Source organism: Canis lupus, chromosome 1, assembly GCF_048164855.1.
Source record: "Canis lupus baileyi chromosome 1, mCanLup2.hap1, whole genome shotgun sequence".
Taxonomy (NCBI): domain Eukaryota; kingdom Metazoa; phylum Chordata; class Mammalia; order Carnivora; family Canidae; genus Canis; species Canis lupus.
This window is the reverse complement of record NC_132838.1, coordinates 98,545,758-98,569,370: the sequence shown is the minus strand read 5'-3', so window position 1 is coordinate 98,569,370 and position 23,613 is coordinate 98,545,758. Positions and strand designations below refer to the sequence as shown.

Here is a 23,613-nt window from a genome sequence, read left to right as displayed (position 1 = left end):
GGTGGTGGTGGACCACTACACCATTAACACTAGCACCAAAAAAAAAAAAAAAAAAAAAAAAAAGAGAGAGAGAGAGAGAAATACTTAGATATAAGTCTAACAAAGTTTGCACAAGATCTATGTGAGAAAAACTACAAATCTCTGGTGAAAGAAGTCAAAGGAGATCTAAATAAATGGAAAGGTAATTCATATTCATGGATAGGAAAATTCAATATTGACAAGATGTCAGTTCTTCTCAACTTAATCTACAGGTTCAGTGCATTTTCAATAAAATTCCAGCAAGCTACTTTGTAGTCATCTACAAACTGATTCTGAAGTTTATGTGAAAAGGCAAAAAGACCCAGAAAAACAAGGTCAGAGGACTGACTTCACTCCAAAGTCTTACCGTAAAGCTGTGGTAATCAAGACAGTGTGGTGTTTGTGACAAGAGAGACACACAGATCAATGAAACAGAACAGAGAGCCCAGAAATGGACCCACACAGGCCTACTCAGCCAACCTTGGGCAAAGGAGCAAAGGCAACTCACTGGAGAAAAGGGAAGAACAGCATTATTAACAAATGCTGGGCATCCACATGCAATACAATAAATCTAGACAAAAGTCTTACTGCCCTCACCATAACTAACTCAATGTGGCTTGTAAACCTAAATGTAACACAGAATTATAAGACTTGAAAAACAAACCATGGGAGAAGATCTAGGGGAACGTGGATTTGGCCATATGTTTTAGGACATCGAACGCATGATCCGTGAAGGAAAATATTGGTAAGAGGGACTTCATCATGACAAAAAGAAAAATCATCCCCTCTGTGAAAGACCCAGTTAAGAGGACATGAAGGAACCTTAAATGGACATCACTAAGTGGAACAAGCCACTCTTAAAAAGCAACCTATAGTAGGACTCCAGGTCTGTGATGTTCTGGAAGAGGCAAAACTACAGGGATGGTAAAGGGATCCGTGGTTGCTGAGGGCTAGGGGTGGGGGTGAGTAGGTGGAGCACAGGGATTTTTAGGACAGTGACACATATTCTGTGATACATAATAGTGACATTATGCATTTGGTAAAACCTAAAGAACTGTACCATATAAAGAGCAAACCCTAATGTAAACTATAGACTTTAGCTAATAATAATGATCAATATCAGCTCATCAGCTGTAACAAGTGCAAGATATTAACTACAGGGGCATGAAGGCAGGGAATAAAAGGAATATATGTGAACTCTCTGTTCAATTTTTTCAGTAAACCTAAAACTGCACTAAAAAATAATGTCCATTAATTTAAATATGTGTGTGTGTGTGTGCACGTGACAAAAATATCTCAGGCTCCACTTAAATAAATTATTTCTCATGAGCATTTAAAATTTTGAAAAAAATTAATAACATCTGATTGATTAGAAATAATAAGATGGGGTTGTCTGGGGGCTCAGGGGTTGAGCGTCTACCTTTGTCTCAGGTTGTGACCCCAGGGTCCTAGGATCCAGTCCCACGTCGAGCTCCCTGCAGGGAGCCTGCTTCTCCCTCTGCTTGTGTCTCTGCCTCTCTCTGTGTCTCTCATGAATAAATAAATAAAATAGAAATAAAATATGCAAATGAAGGTAGGGGTGAGGGGGCATTGGTGGTCATTGTGTCTCTGGAGCAGGAAGCCACTGCCTGCCACAGTGCATGGGACGCTCCTAGGGCAGAGTCCTGCTACATTGGGATGTATCTTTTTTTTTTTTTTAAGATTTTATTTATTTATAGAGATGCAGAGAGAGAGAGAGGGGCAGAAACACATGCAGAGGGAGAAGCAGGCTCCACGCAGAGAGCCTGACATGGGACTCGATCCAGGGTCTCCAGGATCACACCCTTGGATGCAGGCGGTGCTAAACCGCTGTGCCACCAGGGCTGCCCTACATTGGGATGTATCTTAACTCTCCCACTAATGACATGTGTCCAGTCCTAAGGCATTGGTGGAAATGCTATCTGAAATTTCACTGGACAGGCTAAGTCTTGCAGGTTTAAAGCTGCATAAGAAGAAGGTAAAATCATTTTGGCGGGGACCTCATAAAGTCTCTTCAAACTTTAGCTTCTTTAATTGCAAACAAGGGTAAGAAAATTCAAACGAGATGAATCTTTGATATTTTGAGCACCTTAGGAAAAATAATTTAAAGGTTTTTAAAAATTCATTCATTTCAGAGAGAGAGAGAGAGAGCATGAGTAGGGAGAGGGTCAGAAGTAGAAGCAGAGTCGGAGCTGAGCAGGGACCCCGACATGGGACTCCATCCCACAGGATCGAGGGACTGAGGGATCATGACCTGAGCCGAAGGCAGATGCTCACTGACTGAGCCACCCAGGCACCCCAGAAAAGCTGATTGAGATATGTTTAGGAGATAATGGGTCTTGGACTTGGAGTTATCACTCAGCAATGGAGTTTTCACTCTCTCAGCCAATCCCTTAGAGACAGTAGCTGCAAACTTGTCCCAGAAGCCGTTAAACAGGATTTGCCTTAGGCTGTGCGGCCTCGAGGGTCAGGACAGGTGCGCTCTAGGGGAAGGCAGCCGCGGCCGCCACGGTCAAGGGCAGAGCGCGAGCTGGGCAGCTGGCCGCTGGGAGACCCCAGCCTGGAATCACCCCGAGCCGGGGAGCACCCAGACTTCTCATGCCTATGGCCAGACATGTGAATGGCTCGGGCCCTTTCTTGGAATATAAATGGAAGTTTATCAGTTGTGCTTTATTACAAGATCGCAGAAAGATGGTGCCTTAGAACACTTGTTTTGAATCCGTGTAGCTGAAAGGAAGAAGAAACCCATAGTTCCTTGGGTGAGCTTGACACAAGCCCCCCTCAGCCGAATGACCCAGATGGACGGTCTCCCATGTGGGACCAGAAGTGCTGGTAACCACTGAACTCCCCACCCGCCCCCCCAACACCTCTTTTGGCTTTGACTTAGTGTTTTTAGCTTCAAAGTCTCCCTCTGAGGAGAATAATAGGGCATCGGGAGATGAAAAGGAAGGGATAAATGCCCGTGATTTAAGACCTGTTCTCCGAAGATGAACGGGCTGAGTCCCGCTCGCCGGGGAGCACGGGCAAGGACACCCACCTCGGCGTGTCTCTGCACACACGCTCTCGCGCCACGCAGGGGGAAGCTGGGCCTACGCCGGCATGGTTCTCCTTCCATCCCTGCCTCCTCCCGGGGAGACGGAGCGGGACGGAGTGATGCTGCAAAATGCGACGGGGAAAAGCCTTGGCCCCATGCCAGAGCAGAGAAACCAACACGGAGGGGAAGAAAATCCGAAAACAGGCTGAGGCACATAGACACCCACCACACGATCTCGGAGCCAAACACGGAAATACGGCGACGTGGTAAGAACATTATGATCACATTAACACATAATGAGAAAATTATGGAAAAGATACTCCTCTGCTTGGAACATGGGACCAAGAAAAGCCAAGGTGAAATTTAGGATTGTGTGTGCATCTGGGCGGGCGGGGGGGTGGGGGGGACAAGTGAGTCACAACAGATGGTCCTTGGTCCTCTAGTTAATTGCTGTACATGAATATGAGTGTTTTGTCCTTTAAAATGTTAAATTCTGTCTTGTAACCACCATATGGTCCCCTGTCATTTGCATACTTATCTGTCAGTTGAGCGCTGACTTATTTATTATACTCCAAAAAATATTTGCAGAGCGACTGATAAATTGGTACTAGTAAAAACAGTCATTAGAATCTTGTTTCTGAAAGTCATTGCCGAGTGTCTTAGAGCGTCACCTCACATTCTTGAATCCCCCCAAATTCACAAAATGCAGATGTGCCACGGAGCAGACCTGCTCTTACTTTGCAGCATCACATCGTGATGACACTCTGTGCTTATTCAGGAACATCTTGTTCTACTGCTTTGCTTTCCTGCGCTTTGCAGAGGGTGTGCTTTTTACAAATGGAAAGTCTGTGGCAACCCTGCATCAAGCAAGTCAGTCAGCACCATTTTTTCCAACAGCATCTGCTGGCCTCATGTCCCTGTGTCACATTTTGGCAATTCTCACAAGATTTCAGAGTTTTTCGTTGTTCTTGTATTTGTTATGATGACCTGCGACCAGTGATCTTTGACGTTAACATTGTAATTGTTTTGGGGGCATCACAAGCTGCGCGTGTAGGATGGCAAGCCTAATCCGTAAATGTTGAATGTGTCCTGACTGCAGATGTAGGAACAACAGCAAGAGAATCGAGATGAGAAGTATGGTCTGAAGATGCGACTGAACTGCCCCCAATCTCGGGATAAAACTTAAACAGACAAGGAGCTGCTTCTTACAGATGAGCAAAGAAAGTGGGTTCTCGGGATGGAAACTACTCCTGGTGAAGATGCCATGAAGACTGTTGAAATGACAAAAAAGGACTTACAATATCACATGAACGTAGCTGTAAAGCAGCTGCAGGGTTTGAGAGGAGGGACTCCAGTTTTGAAAGAAGTCCTATTGTGGGTAAAATGCTACCAAACAGCATCACAGGCTACGGAGAAATCATTCACGAAAGGAAGAGTTGATCCATGCAGCAAACGTCGGCGTTGTCTTATTTTCAGAAATGGCCACAGTCACCCAGCCTTTGGCCACCAGCACCCTCTGGGGTCAGCAGATCAACATGAGGCAAGACCCTCCACCAAGCAAAAAGATCATGGTTCGCTGAAAGCTCAGATGAGGGTTGGCATTTTACAACACAGAGTATTTTTAGTTAAGGCATGAGCGTTGTTTCTTTAGACACATACCACCACACACTTCATAGGCTACAGGACCCTGTAAACACAACTTCACATGCACCTGGAAACCAAAAAGTTCACTTGACTCACTTGATTGCAATGTTTGCTTTACTGCCCTGGTCTGGAAGCAAATCCACAATATCTCCGTGGTCTGCCTGTAATTTTTCCTAATTTTGCACACACTGAAAAAAAACTTAGCATAATTATTAAAGCTTACGTAATGTCCTCGCCATCAGCAGCCCTGCACACTTGTTCCTGCTGGTGAATGTTCGGTTGTTCAGCTCTTCAACTCGGCCCCGTGGAGGCATGCGGGGCTCAGCTCCAGAGAAACCATTTATCTGTGCACTTGTCACTCAGTTATCACAGGGCTACACCCACAGACTTGTTTCTGTTTTATGTTTTTTTCTTTGGAAAGGTAGTTTGTGAGCATCGGGGTCTTCCCTGATCCGACCTGCAGCAGGGCTGTGCCTGTCCCCATGGGTCATCACATTGTGATTTTAGAGTGAGCCCTGAGTCACCTGAAGATGCAAATAAAACCTGTTGACACCATGTTGACAAGCAAGATGCAGAGACAGCTGCTCCCAAAAGTGACCCAGGCAATTCCTCCGCTTCTGCGTCAAGGGGAGGGGTGACCAAAGAGGGTTCTCCTCCCAGAGGGTCTTACCCACCATTGTTTTATCCCCCAAGGCAAGGCCAGCCAACTTGCCTACGGTCCCCTTCTGTGTTGCATTTCTTTGCATAATGGAGCTTCTTTATTTTCCTTTGAGGAAGGGTAAGGAAGATGGGACAACGGGAGGAGAGGAGAAGGAGAAGGAATCACACCATGTTGCATCTTTCTCAAGTTGGGCACGAGAGACAGTCCTTCCCAGGACACGGCTGGTTTTAAGTTGTGGGTGTGGGTGGTACACTGAGCCTCCCCCATGGGCTAGAATGCTATCCTGGCCCTTCTGGAAAAGAGAAAAACCTCTTGGAAATATTGTCTGGAAAATCATCTTTAGAACTTGCAGGGGAAGAGTCTATGTTGCCTACGACAGCAAGAGAGTGAGAAACATAAGGGCAGAAGTAGTCATCAGGCTCAGACAGACAGCAGGACAAAGGGACACTGAAAGCCATTGTTTCTGAAAAGTGATGGCCAGAGAAAGAAACAGAAGCCAGGCTTGGTTTGGCGGGGCGTCTACACTCAGAACGCTCCCTCGAATGAGGCGGAGGCAGCAGTGGGTGAACAAATCCTGAGCGTCCTCTCAGGACCCCTCTGCTCATCACATGCTGGTGAGAGTGGGGGTGAGTGGGGAAAGATACAAAGAAGGGGGAGGGAGGGAAGGGGCTCCTGGGGCCCCCAGGTCATCGTGTGATTCTTCAAGCTGGGAAGAAAGTGGAGAAAAGGCAAAAATGTCTGAATTCTTATGAATAAAGACACTAAATGGAAAGAAAAGAGAAACAAAAACCATTTGTGCTCCCTGGAGGAAGGAGAGATGGGAGGGAAGAGACCCTCACCAGGAGGGATGAGGTTCAGCCCCAGCCCAGGAGGGAGTGAGGCCCAGAAGACAAGGCAGGTGGAAGTGAGCGCTCCCCAAGCAGGAAGGGGCACCACCCCCCAAACCTGGCACCCAGCATCCAGTGTTGCCTGAGGAGTCTCAGCCCAGCTTGAGCTGCTCCATCTTCAAGGGGCCACAACTCCGGAAGGCAAGGACACACGGGTGGCCATGCCCCATGTGAGGGGGACACTGGGACCCATTTCAGAGATCAGGGCTGCCTCGGGAAGCGAGATTTTAAGATGGCAAAGGAGACGCTTCGCAGACCTCTCTTTTCTCATAACCCTTAAGAAAATAGTGGGGAGATCAGGAATGTGACATATAACACAGGAGACCTCTAATGTTGAACCTTCATATACGCGAAGCAGGGCAGCCGGTGGCAGGAGGAGCTCAGACACCATGAGAACACCTCCCCCCCTTCCCCCCCCCCCCCCCAGACCTCACACGCAGCCTGGAGAGCAGGAAAACAGGTCAGAACAAGTGCGCACTCCCCACAGCCTTGCCAACCAGCAAAGCTTGTTGAGTTTCAGACTATTGGATGAAAAAATCTTGGAGGAAATGGTTAGATTGATGTAAGTTCTTTGAAAATACAAGTGCTGTGGTGGCTACCATGCGCAAGAGCAGAAATGAAGAAGAGTGGTTGCCATGGGAGCGCACTGAGCGGAGAACAAGCGGCGGGGGCCTGGGCTCACGTACAGTTTAATTACAGTCTTCTCTTCAGGGTCTGCAGGAAGATCTCCCAGGTCAGTGGCTTTCAAGCTGTTTGTTCTGGACCAACAATAAGAAATACATTTCTATTGCACGTCCGCATGCGGATATGTTTGTATTCCTAGCAAGACTCTCATTTAAAAATACATCTTCTGATTACATAGGATGCATTCTGATGTTTTCTACTTTACAGTAGTTCTGTTCTTTATTTTCAAATGCAGCTGTGGCGATAAGATGATCTCCAATAATCCTCCACACCTTTGTACAATCCCCTCTCCCTGACTGAGGGCAGGACCTGCAACTCAATATCACTGATCATTAGATTTCAAACCAAAAGCACAATGAGATGCCACCTTCTACCCACTAAGATGACTACCATTGACAAACCATAAGGTACCAGGTATTGGTGAGGATATGGAGAATCAGGACCATTTGCACTGCTCATGGGAATAAAAATGGTGCAGCTCATGTGGAAACCAGTATGGCGGTTCCCCAAAATATTAAACATGGAATCTCTATATGATCCAACAATTCCATTTTGGGGTATACACCCAGAAGAATTAGAAGCAAATACTTGAAGGGATGTTTGGACACCCCTGAGGATGGCAGCCAAAGTTGGAAGCACTCCAAGTGTCCATTAGTGGATGAATGGATGAATACAATGACCTCTGTACATACAATGGAATATTATTCAGTCTTAAAAAGGGACAAAATTCTGACTCATGCTACAAATGGATGAAACTTGAAAACATTCTGTTACATGAAATAAGACCAGTCACAAAAAGAAAAATACTAAATGACTTCATCTAGATGAGGTACTCAAAACAGTCAAATTCATAAAAAGTAAAGGGATGGGTTCTAGGAGCTCAGGGAAGGGAGTGGGGAGTTAGTGTTTAGTGGGGACAGAGTTTCAGCTCTATAGGATGAAGAGTTCTGGAGATAAATGGCACAATGCCATAAATGTAGTTAACACTACCACACTGTGCTCTTAAAAATGGTCAAGATCTGGGTTCATTTCTGGGTTTTCTATTCTATTCTATTGATCTCTGGGTCTATATTTGTTTCAGGATCATACTGTTTTGATCACTACAGCTTTATAATCAAATAATCTTTGACAAAACAGGAAAGTTTCCCCAACAAATGATGCTGGGAAAACAGGACAGAGGCACACAGAAGAATAAAACTGGACCACTTTCTTACATCATATACAAAAATAAATTCAAAATGGATTAAAGACTTACACGTGAGACAGGAAACCATCAAAATCCTAGAGGAGAACACAGGAAGCAACTTCTTTGACATCAGCGGTAGCAACTTCTTACAAGACACATCTCCAAAGGCAAGAGAAATAGAAGCAAAAAGGAACTACTGGGACTTCATCAAGATAAAAAGCTTCTTCACAGCAAAGGGAGCAGTTGACAAAACCAAAAGGCAACCTACAGAATGGGAGAAGATATTTGCAAACGACATATCTGATAAAGGGTTAGCATCCAAAATCTATAAAGAACGGATACAACTCAACACTCAAAAGATAAATAATGCAGTCAAGAAATGGGCTGAAGACATGAACAGACATTTCTCCAAAGATGACCTCGACTTGGCCAACAGACACATGACAAGATGCTCAACATTGCTCATCATCAGGGAAATACAAATCAAAACTACAATGACATATCATCTCACATCTGTAATAGTAGCTAAAATTATCAACATAAGAAACAACAGATGATGGCAAAGATGTGGGGAAAGGGGAACCCTCTATACTGTTGGTGGGAATGCAAACTGGTGCAGCCACTGTGGGAAACAGTATGGAAGTTCTATCAAAAAATTAAGAATAGAATTACCCTATGATCCAGTAACTGTACTACTTGGTGTTTACCCAAAGAATATAAAAATGCTAATTCAAAGGGATGCATGCACCCCAGTGTTTATAGCATCATTATCTACAACAGCCAAATTATGGAAAGAGCCCAGATGTCTATAGACAGATGAATGGATAAAGAAGATGTGGTGTGTGTACACAATGGAATATTACTCAGCCATAAAAAAGAATGAGTCAGTCAGACAAAAACAAATACCATATGAGTTCACTCATGTGTGGGATTTAAGAAACAAAACAAATGAGCAAAAGGGAAAAAAGAGGGAGAGAGAGAAACCAACATGTGGTGGGGAGGAAGGAATGACCCTGTGATGAGCACTGGCTGTTATATGGGGGTATTGAGTCACTATACTGTACACATGGAACTAATATTACACTGTGTGTTAACTAACTGGAATTTAAATAAAAACTTAAAATATATATGTATTAAAAATGATTGAGATGATAAAATTTATGTTTTATGTATTTAACCATTTCTTTCTTTTTTAAAAAAGATTTTATTTATTTGAGAGAGAGCAAGCAAGAGAGAGCACAAGTAGGAGCAGCAGAGGGAGAGGGAGAAGCAGACTCCTCACTGAGCAGGGAGCCTGATGCGGGACTCCATCCCAGGATCCTCAATCACAATCTGAGCCAAAGGCAGAAGCTTAGCTGGCTGAGCCACCCAGGGGCCCCTGTATTTAACCATCATTTAAAACAAATTTTAAAAACTCAGATGGGCCCACAGGGCAAAACCCAATGTATGTGTCACATAAAAGACAGATCTAAAATAAAATTAGTTAGATACTGCAGTGAAAGATGAGCACAGACATGCCAGGCAAATGAAAACAATGAGAAAGCAGAGGTTACGATGTCACCATCAGAAGAGATTGCATTTAGGACAGAGTATTCAGCATGAGGAAGGAAGGCCATTTGTACATGACAAGAGGTACAGCCTAACAAACTGAGTAGCCCAGCATCAGAAAATGTTATTCAGGTGCTCCAAGGAATACAAGAAGCCATTGACAGAAACATTTTGGAATTAGGAGGCTTTCATTCACTCTTATTGTTTCATGGGAAATCAGATAGAGAAAAATAATTAAATCTGAAAGAACCCGAAGGATATAAAAAATAAGGTAGACCTAATTGATTCATGTAACCTCTATTCACTCTTAACAAAGAATACATCTTCTTTATTTAGGACTGTAGGACAGTCAAGCACATTAACCTTATATTCAGCTAGTCCATCAGTTAGAAACCTTTACTTGCAATTTATAGCTACTTATTCATAAATGAACTAATTGTCCTATTGACAATTCTTAATTGTTAAAGTAAATACAATTAAATGAGCACCTCGCTGGCTCATTTGGTGAATGAAGCCTGTGGCTTTTGGTCTCAGGGTACTGAGCTGGGTACATTGGGTGTAGAGATTGTTTAAATAAATAAACTTGAAAAAAATTAAAGTGGGGGTCCTGGGTGGCTCAGTCAGTCAAGCATCTGACTCTGGATCTCAGGTTTGTGAGTTCAAGGCCCATGGTGGGTTCCATGCTGGGTGTGGAGCCAGGGTGGCTCAGTCGGTGATGCATCCGCCTTTGGTCATGATCCCAGGATCCTGGGCTCGAGTCCTGCAGTGGGCTCCCTGCTCAGTGGGGAAACTGCTTCCCCTCTTCTGTCCCCCTCATGCTCATGCTCACTCTCTCAAATGAATAAAATCTTAAAAAAATTTTTTTAAAGTAAAAACAAAAAGTTTTGGTACTTTCTTTTTAGTTCCTGAGAACACATCTTTTGCATCCTTCTGAGAACAGCTCTGTTTTGAACACAAAGATCACCGCAGGGAAAAGACAAAAGCTACACAGGGCTTTTTCTGATCTCACATCATTACAATTAGAATTAATTTTAAAAATTAGGAAGAAAACCTGTTACCCATATAATTTTCTAAAATCTCTTACTACATTTGGGTCAAAGAAAAAATTATAATAGCTGATAGCAATAGCACCAATACCAAAGCTAACGTATTGCTTAGAAAGATTCATAGTCAAGTATTAATGTTAATAAGCAAAAAATAATGAAAACCAGTTTTAAGTATTCAACTCTAGTTGTTAGAAAAAGAACTATATATATATATTTTAAGAACAGTATTTTTAAACTAAAGAAACTAGGTGGTGCCTGGCTGGCTTAGTTGGTAGACTGTGCGACTTTTGATCTCAGGGTTGTGAATTTGAGCCCTACATTGGAGGTAGAGATTACTTAAAAATAAAACCTTTAAAAAAATTTAAATGAACAAAAAAACCCTATGGAAACTAGAATGGATAAATTTATACATATAGAAAAAAGAAAAATGGTAAAACTAATAAATCTATTATCAGCCAAGATACATAAAAGAATACTAATCAATAAAATCGATTATTTGTTTTTAAAGATTGTAATTAATTAATTTATTTATTAATTAATTAATTTATTTTTATGATAGTCACAGAGAGAGAGAGAGAGGCAGAGACATAGGCAGAGGGAGAAGCAGGCTCCATGTACCAGGAACCCAATGTGGGATTCGATCCCGGGTCTCCAGGATCGCACCCTGGGCCAAAGGCAGGCGCCAAACTGCTGCGCCACCCAGGGATCCCCTTTATTCATTTATTTATTTATTTATTTATTTATTTATTTATTTATTTATTTATTTAAATATTTTATTTATTTATTCATGAGAGACATAGAGAGAGACGCAGAGACATCGGCAGAGGGAGAAGCAGGCTCCCTGCAGAGAACCTGATGCAGAACTTGATCCCAGGACCCCAGGATCGTGACCTGAGCTGAAGGTGGATGCATCACCGACTGAGCCACCCAGGAATCCCCAAATTGATTATCTTTAAAAATGAAAAGCCCTGTCTTTCCCTCCTGCTATGAGGAAAATCCGAGTGCTGGATCTTGGGGGTGTTTGTGCCCTGGGGACCTCCTGACTCTCAATTACACTGCCAGTCACCAGATGTGTGGAGGTTTCCCCACACCAACAAGCAATTCTCAGATGCCAGCGGGCTGTCCTGCCAACTCAACTCAGTTCTGTCCTGAGGTGGTGTCAGATCCTGCAGGCTGAGGGCTCGGTCCCACCAGACACCCCTCCTCCACCTCAGAGGCCAGAGCAGGTTCAGGGTGTCACCTGAGCTTCTGACCAAGAGGATATAAATCAGAGGTTCCCACAACTCCCTCCTCGGGTTCCATTAATTTGCTAGAGCAGTTCACAAGCTCAGGGAGACACCTCCATTCACCGGCTTATTAAAGGCTATGATGAAGGATACAGATGAACAGCCAGATGAAGAGAGGCACAAGTCAAGGTCTGGGAGGCCCCTGAGCATGGGAGCCTCAGTGTCATGCTCACCAGCCTGGAAGACCTCCAAACCCTGCTTCACTGGGATATTATGGAGGCTTTCTGATGCAGGTGTGATGGATCATGACTCCACTTTCATCTCTTTCCCTTCTCAAGAGAATGGAGGGCAGGGCTGAAAATCCCAAGGCTCTGATCACACTGATCAACCCAGGAGACACTCAGAAGTTCACCCAAAGTCAGCTCATTAGAACAGAAGATGCTCCTACTATTCTCATCACTTAGGAAGTTTTAAGAGTTTAGGAACTTTGGGCCAGGAACCAGGGGCAGAGGCCAGTATATATTTTCCATTATCTTTAGGTTTCCTAAGGAAAAAAATAATAAATGGAAACTATTTAGAAAATATGAACTATTTGTGTCAAGAAATAATGAGAGAATGGTTTCAAAGTGCTCTCCTATGGGGAGGAAAGGGCACAGACAGTTCACAAGTGGAGGCTGCTGACCTAAGAACAGATAAACCAAAGCTATGTAAGTGGTTCCCCAAGAAGAGGGGCAAGAAGGAAACATTTAATGTTTTTTTTTGTTGTCAGCTTACTGCAGACACAGAAACCTGAGGTGGATGGCACCAGTCACTATCCCAGGCGATCTCACATGCAATTACTAATGCAGAAATCCAAAGTACAATATTAGCAAATGGAACCAAGCAGCACTTGGTATCATAATTGACTCTTTTCATAACTGAAATGCAAGGATGACTCAATATTGGAAAACCTATTCACAAAATTAATTGAATGTAAGGATAAAATTGGAAAAACATGATCATCTTCATAGTTGTTGGAATGAGATTTGATGAAATTTCAAAATCTATCCCTTAAAAGTCCTTAATAAAAAATGGAAAGAAGAATTGACCTAAAATTCAATGCCATAGTCAATGGAGAAATACTGACAGCTTGTTAATAAGGCAGAAATAAGATAAGGATGTCCACCATATTTCAGCATTGTTCTGGAGTATTCCGAGATGAAAGAATTTTCAGCTTGGAGGATAGGAGATACAAATTTAAGATAGCAGTTAAATGAGAACCTTAAGGCCCCAAATTCAAATTATAAGTAGAATCTTGTGATTTATATTTTCTTAAGAAACAGGAATAACTAAACTTATCTCCCAGTTCTGTCCATTGATAAATGTGGGAGCAAAGACCAACCCAGAAGCAAGGAGTTTCCCTAACCCCCAGGCTGTGTCTCTATCACTATTTTTCACTTCAATGAACCAGGGCTCCTTGCAGAGGGCACGTTCCTGGTTAGGGGCTGGATGACCTGAAACATCTTGTCACACCAGATAGCAAAGAAATGAAGATGTGTCAAAAGTACTTGAGGCCAACCTGAGGAAGCTCTCACTGGCCAACAAGAGGGCCATCTGATAATCACAGTGGATCGAGGCACACAAAATCTCTTTAAACACATTGGTTCATTACAATATTAAATAATTCTAAACATACCCAATACAACCCCACACCCCCAAAAGAGAGAAGAAATACAGAAATCACATTGGTTACTTTTGGAAGAGGCTGAAGGGGAAAAAAATCAGGCTTTTGAGCTTTTTTCTCACCTTTTCTTTATAAACTGTAGTAGAGAGAGGCTGGTATTCCAGCTAATAAATGAAGATAAAGGCTGATAGAATACCACTATTCTGCAATCCCTAATGGATTAAAAGAGCTAAGCAATGGGCATCAGTGGCGTTGACACCACAGAAGAGAGATAACCAGACACAATGGGCCTTCCAATAGAGCACAGCCCCCGTGAGATATGCCTGCCCAAATAATCAAGCCAGAATCCGATTAAGTCCCTAAATCCTACTAATCGTCTATCAGAAATACAGAATAGAGGAAAGTGTTGAACATGATCAAAAGAACTACAGACTGATCCCACTTACAAATATTAATGCAAGTCATAGTAAGTAAGGTATTACTTAACAGAGTTCATCCACGCATTATAAAATCATAAACCATAGCCAAGTAAAGGATCAACTCATTCATTCAAGGATGGCCCAATATCAGGAAATCATAGTAAAATAATCATATTAAAAGTCAAAGAGAAAAACTATATGATCATTCAAAATTCATTCTTGATTGAAGTCATAAGTGCAATAAGAATGGAAGAATATATCTATTACTCAATAAGATAAATGTACAAATATATGGCACTCAATGGTGAAATATGACATTAAAATTAGGCACATGTGGTATGCACTATCTCCATTAATTAATATTATTTTTATTATTAAATTATTATTAATAATTATTAGATGAAATAAAATATAATTATAGGAAAGAAGAAGGAAAAATATTACTATTTGTAGGTGGTACAAATTGTATCATAAGGAAAAAGTCAGCAAGATGGCTGGATCATCACTGTCATCATAACAGTTACCGTGATCTAGGCTCTGTGCTGAGTATTTCTTATACAGGAACTTGTTTCATTGTCATAACAATTCTATGAGGTAGACATAGGTATTCACCCCAGCTTTACAAAAGAGGAAACTGAGGCAGAAACAAGTTAATAATTTCCCCAGAGCTGGGAAGTGAGGGAGCCAAAATATAGAATTGTTGATGTCCAAATTTGCCAGCGATACCCACTTTTGAAAATACCCCGTTGATCATAAAAACCTACTTAGAAATATCTAGTAATGTGTTTGTCGAGACATGAAGACCTGTATGAATAAAAATTTAAAAGAAAAAGAGAAAAGATGATGAAGAGCAGAGTAGCTGAGTTTTTGGGAACCTCTAACCTAACTGGTTGTCTAGACCATGGGTCTCTGAAGCCACGTGTGTACACCAGGCCTCCCCATTGGATGAGTATTGGTGTGCATCTCTGTCACGATAAGGCAGCAGGTGTGTCCAAAAAATAAGCAGAAGCTCCATAATGAGAGCATCGCCCCTGCTCCACTCACTCACTTACTTTCAGCTATTGTAGCACATTAAAGTTTGCCTGCATCCAAGTGAGTGATTATATGGGATCTATTATTTAATTGAGAGCCTATTTTATTGTAATGATATGGAGAACAACCAGGATGTTCTTATGGCATTCATGGTAATTTTCAGATTATTTCATACTAAAATATTTTATTTCTTTTTTTAAAGTTTATTTATTTGAGAGAGAAAGAGAGAGCAAGTGAGAGAGCAAGCAGGAGTGGGGGAGGGGTAGAGGGAGAGAGTCTCCAAGCAGATTGTGGAGCCCAAGGGAGGGGGCGGCTAGATCTCAGGACCCTGAGGTCATGACGTTCCTGACGTGAGCTGAAACCAAGAAGTGGGTGCTCTAATCAACTGAGCCACTCAGGCGCCCCCTCCACATTTTTTAAAAAAGATTTATTTATTTATTTTAGAGATAGAATCATTATAAAATATTTAAATGAGGTTTTTAGCTTAGTCATTACTAGAGAAAGTTAAAAATGTTGCTAAATTTTTCAATGCCTGCAAGTGTCTCTGAGCAGTTTGTCACCTAGAAGACACTTCCAAAAATGATTGGGCATCAGCCACTCCTTTCTGGTAAATTTCAGGATTTAATACTAAGCTAAAGATAACCTCCTTTTCCAAAGAAAAGTGTTGGGATGAGAGCACTTTTTGCTACTATGATTTTGTGGCATTGTGAGAATTCTTACAGCATACTCAAAACTTGGGGAATGGAGTGTTTTTTTTTTTTTTTTTTAACTTGTTTTGAAAGCTTCCAAAAGAAGAACCCACTTGAAAAAAAATATAAAAAGTAAAATATCTTCTAATTAGTATGTAAAACCTCTTGACCCACATCTGGAAAGATGAAACCAACTCCTTTAAAATCTTTCTAGGATGAGTGTAAATGTTTGAATTATTGAATTACTGGAGGCACAACCCAGGGAGGGCAGCCAGGGCCCCACATCCTCTACCTGGATTCACGTGTATTCCCAAGAGTCCTCACCAATGATAGGTCTGAAAACCAAGCGTCAAAATAAATGAAATCTGAAGCCAGACCTCTCATGTCTGCATCAAAAGCTGCAAACCAAATTAAAAAAAAATGATGCACATTTGATCACACTGCTCTATTACTATTTTTCTAGTAAAAGTAAGATTTTTTTGTATCATTAAATAAGGTGAAAATCTTTTAAAATAGTGCTTATTTCATCTTCCATTGATCCTCTCACTTCTATTTTTGTAGATTTGTTATAATATACATAATATATTAATGCAATTCTAAATACTTTAAAGATAAATATATACAAAACTTTAATTAAGAGAAGTGAATATATTGGGGCACATGCTGGCTCTCTTTCTTAAGTGCCTCAGGTACATGTTGCAACTTGGAGACTCCTATATTGACTTTCCAAAATTATAATTATTTGATCATAGAATCATCGCCTTTTTGGGCTACTTAGCAGCCATGTGATTGATTGTTCTTCAAAGTCTGCCCCGCTCAGTTGATAAGAGCAAAGTGACATCTTAAACACACACAACACAGGCTTTGCTGAGACATTTCCATTTGATATCAGGAAAAAGATCTTACTGATCTAATTAATGTCAGTTTTTCCAACTAAGATTCTTTTAGATTAGCATTTAATGGTTTAAAAAAATCAATTTCGTAATAGTTATTTTTTAACTGAAAATAACTGGCCCCTTCCTATGTGACTCCATCTGACATTACTGTTATTATTACTATTTTAAAGATTTATTTATTTTAGAGAGAGAGAGCACACAAGTGGGCCGGAGGGAGGGGCAGAGAGAATCTCAAGCAGACATCCCGCTGAGCGCAGAGCCCAACAAGGGGCCCAATCTCAGGCCCTGAGATCACAATCAGAGCCGAAACCATGAGTTGGACACTCCACCAACCGAGCCCCAGGGGCCCTCCCAGCATTACTGTTATTGCTATTGTCATTTACACTCACCTCTTTGCCTTTGCAGTAGGGCAATAAAGCGGCAGCTCCCGAAAACACCACGTTTCCAATCTCTGTCAGAAGAGATTATTCGCCAGTAGAAGAGCAGGAACAGGCCAGTCACATAATGAGTAATAACCACTCTCTGTGAAGGGACAGTTGAAACCATGGTGCTCTGCACCTCCCCTGTAGGTCACCATTACGGGTGGGGGTGGGGGGGTCGACCCACCCCTAGGGCTCTGAGGTCACTGGTCTGGGAATTAGCCTCTCAGAGCCCCTCAGCTTAGGAGACTGGAGCCCGAGGCCTAGAAACACAGGTTGCAAGGGCCGAAGGCCAAAGCATGTCTGTGTATGTGGAACTGAGGCCCCACCCTCGCCGTTGGCTTGGCACCAGGTGACACTTCTACCACCATTTTTGGTATTTTTGAAAAAAGATTTTATTTATTTACTCATAAGAGAAACACAGAGAGAGGTAGACACAGAGGCAGAGGGAGAAGCAGGAAGCAGGCTCCCTGTGGGGAGCCTGATGTGGGACTGGATCCTAGGACCCTGGGATCACGACCTGAGTCAAAGGCAGACACTCATTCCCTGAGCCACCCAGGTGTCCCTCACTTGTTGCTATTTTTTATCTTGATGCTAAACTCTTCTCAGAGTTTAAAACAGTTGTGCAGAGTGTTAGGTTTTTCCCAAATGAACGGCGGAGAAATTAAAAACAGTAGAGCCAGGCAGTACGTTCAAACGTGCTTTAATGGGGAGCACTCGCAGGCGAGGTTCCATGACTCGGAGGGGCTTGAGTCAGGGAAGGCGAACCCTGGCAAACCGCAGGGGGCTCTATAAAGAGTTTTCGGCGGGAAGATGGGGGCAGGGCGGCATTCCGATTAGGGCAAAGGTTACAGGTCTTTGTGAGCTAAGTTAGGGTAGGGCAGCAAGGCTGCCTTATTGGGAGGTTGCTGGCCTGGGGTTGGCCGTTTTAAGGTCCCCAATCTCGCCAGCCCAACACAGAGTTTTTGCCTTAAAAAAAAAAAAAAAAGTAAAAATATCATGAGATGCCTCCAGAAGGCAGCAGAAATTGTAAAAACTGAATTGCACATGAGACACATGGAGATCCTTGTCAATGGAAAAAGAACAAAAGATCTATTGCCTCTGTCTCCCTAAAAATAGTAAGCAATGAAGACCCTGGAAATGCAGATAGAAGCAAAAAGGGAGCCCTGGCCAAGGGGCACAGGTGCCTTGAATCCTTTTAATTTAAGGACAGAAATGAGCAGGATTGCAGGGAGGAAGACGCAAAAGGGATCCAGAGGGTGACAGCTGGAATTTACCATTTTTATGTTTTTAGCTAATAAAGCAAACGCTTTACAAGATAGTCACGTCTTGAAGTCTCATAACTGGACATTCTTCTAGGTTGGTCTGAAGCACAGTGGGTGCTGATGCTGTGGGTCCAGGTGGTACACATGTGGAACCACTGACCTAGAGATTCTTGCAACAGCCCTGGTGGTGAGAGGAGACAAGTGGGAGGGACCGAGATGGTGACAGCACAGACACAGGTGAGAGCTATGTAGAGTCCAAGGTAACGGGACCACGTGATGAAGCTGAGACTGGGAAGCTGGCTCCCAGGGTTGCACCTTGAGGGACAGGGCACTAAACAGCCAGAGCAGAGACCCCATGTTGTGTGGCAGAGGCCTGGGGAGAAGACAGAGGTCGTGCTCCGGGCATATGGAGCGGCTGTCCAGGAGGCTGTCTGCAGGATGGGGCTAGGGTTCCGGAGAGATCTGTGTGGGGAGAGGCCTGCGGCCCAGGGAGAGCCCGGTGGCAGGTAATGAGCATCGTCAGGTGAAGGCGGGAAATCGAGGCGTTCAGGGCAGAGCAGGGGGGCCGCAGCCGCGGGGAATGCAGGCCCTGCATGTGGGGGGATAGGACAAGGGCCGGAGTGGCTGCACTGCACCTGCCGGAAGATATGACAAGGCCAGGATGTGTCCAGGGATTGAGCACTGCAGGTAAACATAGGGTCCGGGGCTCAGGGGTCTCCACCAAGGAAAGAGCGTGGAAGCCCGTTTCCCAGGGGGTTTGAGCCCCAGAAGGAGGACAGGGAGACAGGAGTGGGGAGGACACTCAGAAGTGTGCCTGTGAGGAGACGGTGACAGGGACAGGTTTCCCTGTAATTCTTCAGGGAACGGGATGCATGTGTGCTTAAAACCTGCCAGGAGGAAGCTGCTGAGGACAGGTGCAGCTACAGAGAGGAGTGTCCTCCTCCCTCTGCAGGGATGAGCCTCTTGCCTGTCCCTGAGCTGGGGCCTTGGAAACTTGGGACAGGGAGGAGCCCCAGGCTGAGCGGGAGCACCTCCAGGAGCAGCTGGGGAGGACGACGTAAGCATGCCAGCCAGGGGAGCAGAGGGACACGAGGGAACCAATGTAAGGGGGTGGACCAGGTGAGTGAGGGCCCTGAGACTGCAGACAGTGAGTGACTTACCTTGTCCTCCAGGAGGGCGGGGATGTCAGAGAGCTGGGGGTGACAGAGAGTGGGAGGCAGTGGTGGGCAGCCAGCACGCTGCCCCCAGAGCCAACTCACTGCCAGCCCCCACTCCACATGCTACCACCCCTCGGCTCCCTCCCCCACTATCCCCCCTTGCCCCCCATATCCCCCCACTCCCTTTGGCTCCCTCCACCGCACCCACCCACCCCGTCCCCCAGGCTTCGTGGGACCCTCAGCAGCTTGTGTGTCCCAGTCTAGTGTCCTTTCGTTGGAATCGGTGCCGTGAGACACGTCTGCCCCTCTGCCCTCGATATGTGCGGCCCGGGGACCGGAAGACAGCAGCGGGAGGCAGAGACCCGCAAACTCTGCTGCCCAGACGAGCCCCGCACGGTATGGAAGTGAGAGCAGAGGCAGGAGGGGCAGGAGGGCAGGGGGCAGGGGGCAAGTGGGAGGCCCAGCACCCGAGTCCCCGCCGAGGCCTGCAGGAGCGACCAGGAAACAAGCGCACTGCCCGCCTGGCCGTCACTGCCCTGTGATCACAGGACACACTGGCCCTTGAAGAAAAGCCCTGAAGGATGTGAGCAGCAGTCCTGGCTCAAAGCAGCAGCACGGCACCAGAATTGGAGGGTCACACGCTCCAGGTGAGTTCTCCATGAAGACAGCAGTGACAGCCCTCCAGGACCCCCATTTGGCCCTGCTTGCCCTACAGCCTTGGTCAATCTCCTCCCCCTTCTCACCTGCATGTAATAAACACACCTCAGCCTTGGGTGTCGCGGGACGGCTCCTCAGCTAGGGGACACATGGCCCTGCAGCCCTGTAACGAGCAACACCCCACTGGGCACCACCCCTGACTGATCCCATGGAACTTGGGTTGCTCCCCAAGGAAAGGCCTGGAAGGTGGAAAGCTGGAGTAGGGTGTAGACAAGCAAGCAGGTGAGTCCATGGGGACAAGTGCCAGGATCCCCAGACCCACATTTACACCAACAGGGAAGCCCCACAACTTCCCTTTGGTGGTAGGTCCTTTCCTGAAAGGCTGAAGTCATTTCCCAAGCCCGGCCTGGCCTGGACACTTGGTTTAACTGACGGAACGTGCGAGAGAGGACGAGGTGCCAAGTCTGGGCCTGGGGCCTGATGCCTCCTTCATTGCCCGCTCACTCACCCTCTGGGAGCCCCCGGGCTGCCCCCTGCATAAGGGAGACAGAGGGTGCCCATACCCCACTGCAGCCCACCAGCTCAGGGCAAGCCAGCTCCAGGCACTGATCCGTGGAGCAGCCGGACAGTCGGCCCAGCAGAGCCTAGACCGCCCATCTGCGGCGTCTTTGGCTAAATTGATGGTTGTATTTCTTTAATACCACTGTTTGGGGGTGGCCTCTTGCCTTCCTGCCTTCCTTCCTTTTCTTTCTTTCTCTCTCTCTTTTCTTTCTTTCCTTCTCTTTTCTTTCTTCCTTCTATTTCTCTCTTTCTTTTTTAATGAAGCAGAAGTTGACAGATTTATCTCCGTGGGAAACTAGAAGTTGGCCCAGAAAGTCTCCTGATGCAGGGTCATCAGGTCAAGAAGTGGGTAGGGCCGAGGCTGCCCCTGGCAAGAGGGGATTAATGAGAGGTGCACGTGTCTACCTGGTTCTCAGCCGTTACCCAAATGGAAAGCCCCTGCATCTGGGCGCTTCTCTGCCAAGAAGGGGAACAGAACAGCATCTCTGTGGGAACCCAGGGAGCCCAGAGGACCCCGAGCAGGGACATGAAGTGGGAGAACCATGTCAGTCTGCTCCCAGCAGGACAGCGCATTATAGGACCTTAGGTCATCTTCCACTTACAGCAGGAAAAGTCACAGATAGTAGAAAAGTCCGGCTTTCTGTCCAGTCACATATCACTTTCCCATCACCATGCAAAAAGTCAAGCAGCTTTTAGGTGCATTACTCCTAAATATTAAAGAGGATCCAAATGTAGGAGGAAATTTTTTTGTTTGTTTGTTTGTTTTTAGGAGGAAATATTTTTTCTCTGCTTTCTTGAAGTCAGTGGTTCAGGCTTGTATATCAAATTGGTAAAAGATGGATTCACAGGAGAAAAAAACCCCGAGTTTATTTACATGTACAAGGTTACATGCATACACACGGCGGAGCTCAGAGGTGAGTTTAAGGCTCGTATTCCATCTTAGCGGAGGGCGATACATTGTGGAGAAGTGGAAGGTGTGTGGGCTTCTAGAGGAGGTAATGGTGGGCTGGTAAATATCTGGGGAAATTAATGGAAGACGAGGGATGTTTTAGTAAGTTTTGTTTGTGCAGCACCCACTGATGCTGACTTTGTCTTCAGTGGTAACAGTTATTTAGTTGTGATAATGGTATTTTCTGGTGCTGGAGAGGAGTGAGGGCCATCCTCACAAGGAAAGTATAGACACTGCAATTAGGCAGAAAGAGGAGGATAGAGAGCTTCCCTTGACTCTGCTGTTTCTCAAATGCTTTCCATTCAAAATAATTCTTATGCCAAAGTGGCCTATTTCGAGATGGCCTATTCTGATCCCCTTCACAAGGATAACCAGATATTTGAAAAGAGCTATAACATGAAAAGCAAAGGATAAAACCATCACACATGACAAAGAAAACACAAAATAAACATCAGCAATGTGGACAGTAAAGTGAATCTCAAAGAAACCCCTGTAATTAATATGTTCAGGGATATAAGAGAAAATATTGAACCTATAAAGGACTAGATGCTATGAAAAGAAAAATCAAAGGCTAGGTTAAAAGCTAGTAAATTAAAGCATCGTAGTGAAAATTTAAATTTCAGTAGAAGCATTGGGAAATAATGTTAAATCAGTCTTTGAGAAGGTAAAACAGAAGCTGGTGGATGGAAGCTTGGGAAGAAAATAAAATGAGGGGTTCAGCCTGAGATTGAGTGGTGGGCATGTGGAGAATAAGAGAGCAGGGAACGCAGCTGGGGAGGCTGGTGGCGGCTCATCATCTCCCATGTGACTTTCCCCAGGAGGGAAACTGAGAGGGCCACTGAGTCCCAACAAAATGAATGAAAAAAGCCAAGTCAAACCACTGTAAACATGAGCGGTAAAGCAGATCACCAAACACTCTGAGGGAGGGGGATTACTTTACACCAGAGAGGGGATAAAATGTTAGCAGATTCCTCAACATTATTAAAAATAGAAGAACTGGGGTATGCCCTCAAAATTCTGAAGAAAAATTATATTCAACCCGGATTTCATACTGAGTCAAATTATAGTAAAAGAAGGTTATTTCTAGAGATGTAAAGGCTTAAAAATTTATCACCCAGACCTGCTAGATGAGGTCTTCTGTACAAATAAGAGAGGAAGCCAAGGAAGAATGACATGAGGTTCAAAACCAGGGTCCTCACCCAGAGGGGGGTGAAGAGCAGCCCCAGGACCACAGCTGGGCGGTGGCTGCGGGGAGAGCAGGTGCAGATGCCGGGAAGCTGGAGAGCGAGGGGAGAGAGGGAACAGCGGAGCCCCCGTGTAATCCGGTAACTGGGCAGAGTAGACAACTGTGCTGAAGACCTTGAGGGGGAAGTAGAGCTACAGATAAAGAAAAGCTAGAAAATGACAAGGATGAGGCAATTATGAGCTACAACCAGAAGTGTATATAACAAAGGGCCTGAATGCCTGGTCCGTAACCTGACGTATGGAGAATAGTGCTTACTTATATGGCTAGAGCACCAAGATGTGAGGATGTTTATCTTACGGCGGGAGGGAAGAGCAGGGGCAGCTGGAGACCTGCGTCCTCATCTCCTAGCAGGAGGGCAGTAGAGGGCGGGGGACTGATGAGTAGAGACTTTCTACTCATCCACTAGAGACCTTCTCTAGTGGGCCCATTAGAGAGCCTGCCACTGCTGAGAGTGTGAAGAATTGCTCGATGGAAATTCCTGAAGATAGAGCATACAGATTGACAACACATGAGGGTCGGAATATCCCACCTAAAAATAGACGGAGGAACACCCCCAACACACACACACTCCCCATAAGGTCAGATGCACTGGGACTGTGGGAACTGAGTGAGCTGCAAGCTGCCTGAAGGGTCACCCAAGAAAACACTTGGGCAGCACAGAGACTGTACACAGAACAAAACTAGTGCGTTTCCCTCGTTTGTCAGAGA

General features: G+C 44.7%; 2 long non-coding RNA genes across 5 annotated transcripts in view; one reads left to right on the top strand and one right to left on the bottom strand.

Annotated features, from left to right (window-relative positions):
* LOC140641572 (uncharacterized) overlaps window positions 1-17,188 on the bottom strand; it is a 30,149-nt gene extending 12,961 nt beyond the window's left edge. Inside the window, exons 1-2 of the long non-coding RNA XR_012038169.1 lie at window positions 17,041-17,188; window positions 16,080-16,153 (exon numbers count right to left, since the gene is read on the bottom strand). This is a non-coding gene — a long non-coding RNA (uncharacterized lncRNA). The remainder of the gene's footprint in view (window positions 1-16,079; window positions 16,154-17,040) is intronic.
* An 80-nt stretch (window positions 17,189-17,268) lies between these two features.
* LOC140622931 (uncharacterized) lies at window positions 17,269-21,463 on the top strand. 4 transcript variants are annotated; one of them, XR_012022675.1, is made up of 5 exons: window positions 17,269-17,422; window positions 18,430-18,572; window positions 19,230-19,454; window positions 19,752-19,888; window positions 20,041-21,463. It is a non-coding gene; the product is annotated as an uncharacterized lncRNA (long non-coding RNA). The 4 variants fall into 4 exon arrangements; XR_012022626.1 differs by having other exon boundaries at window positions 19,288-19,454; window positions 19,757-19,888; window positions 20,041-21,462; XR_012022606.1 differs by having other exon boundaries at window positions 19,288-19,454; window positions 20,041-21,462.
* The last annotated feature ends 2,150 nt before the right edge of the window (window positions 21,464-23,613 follow it).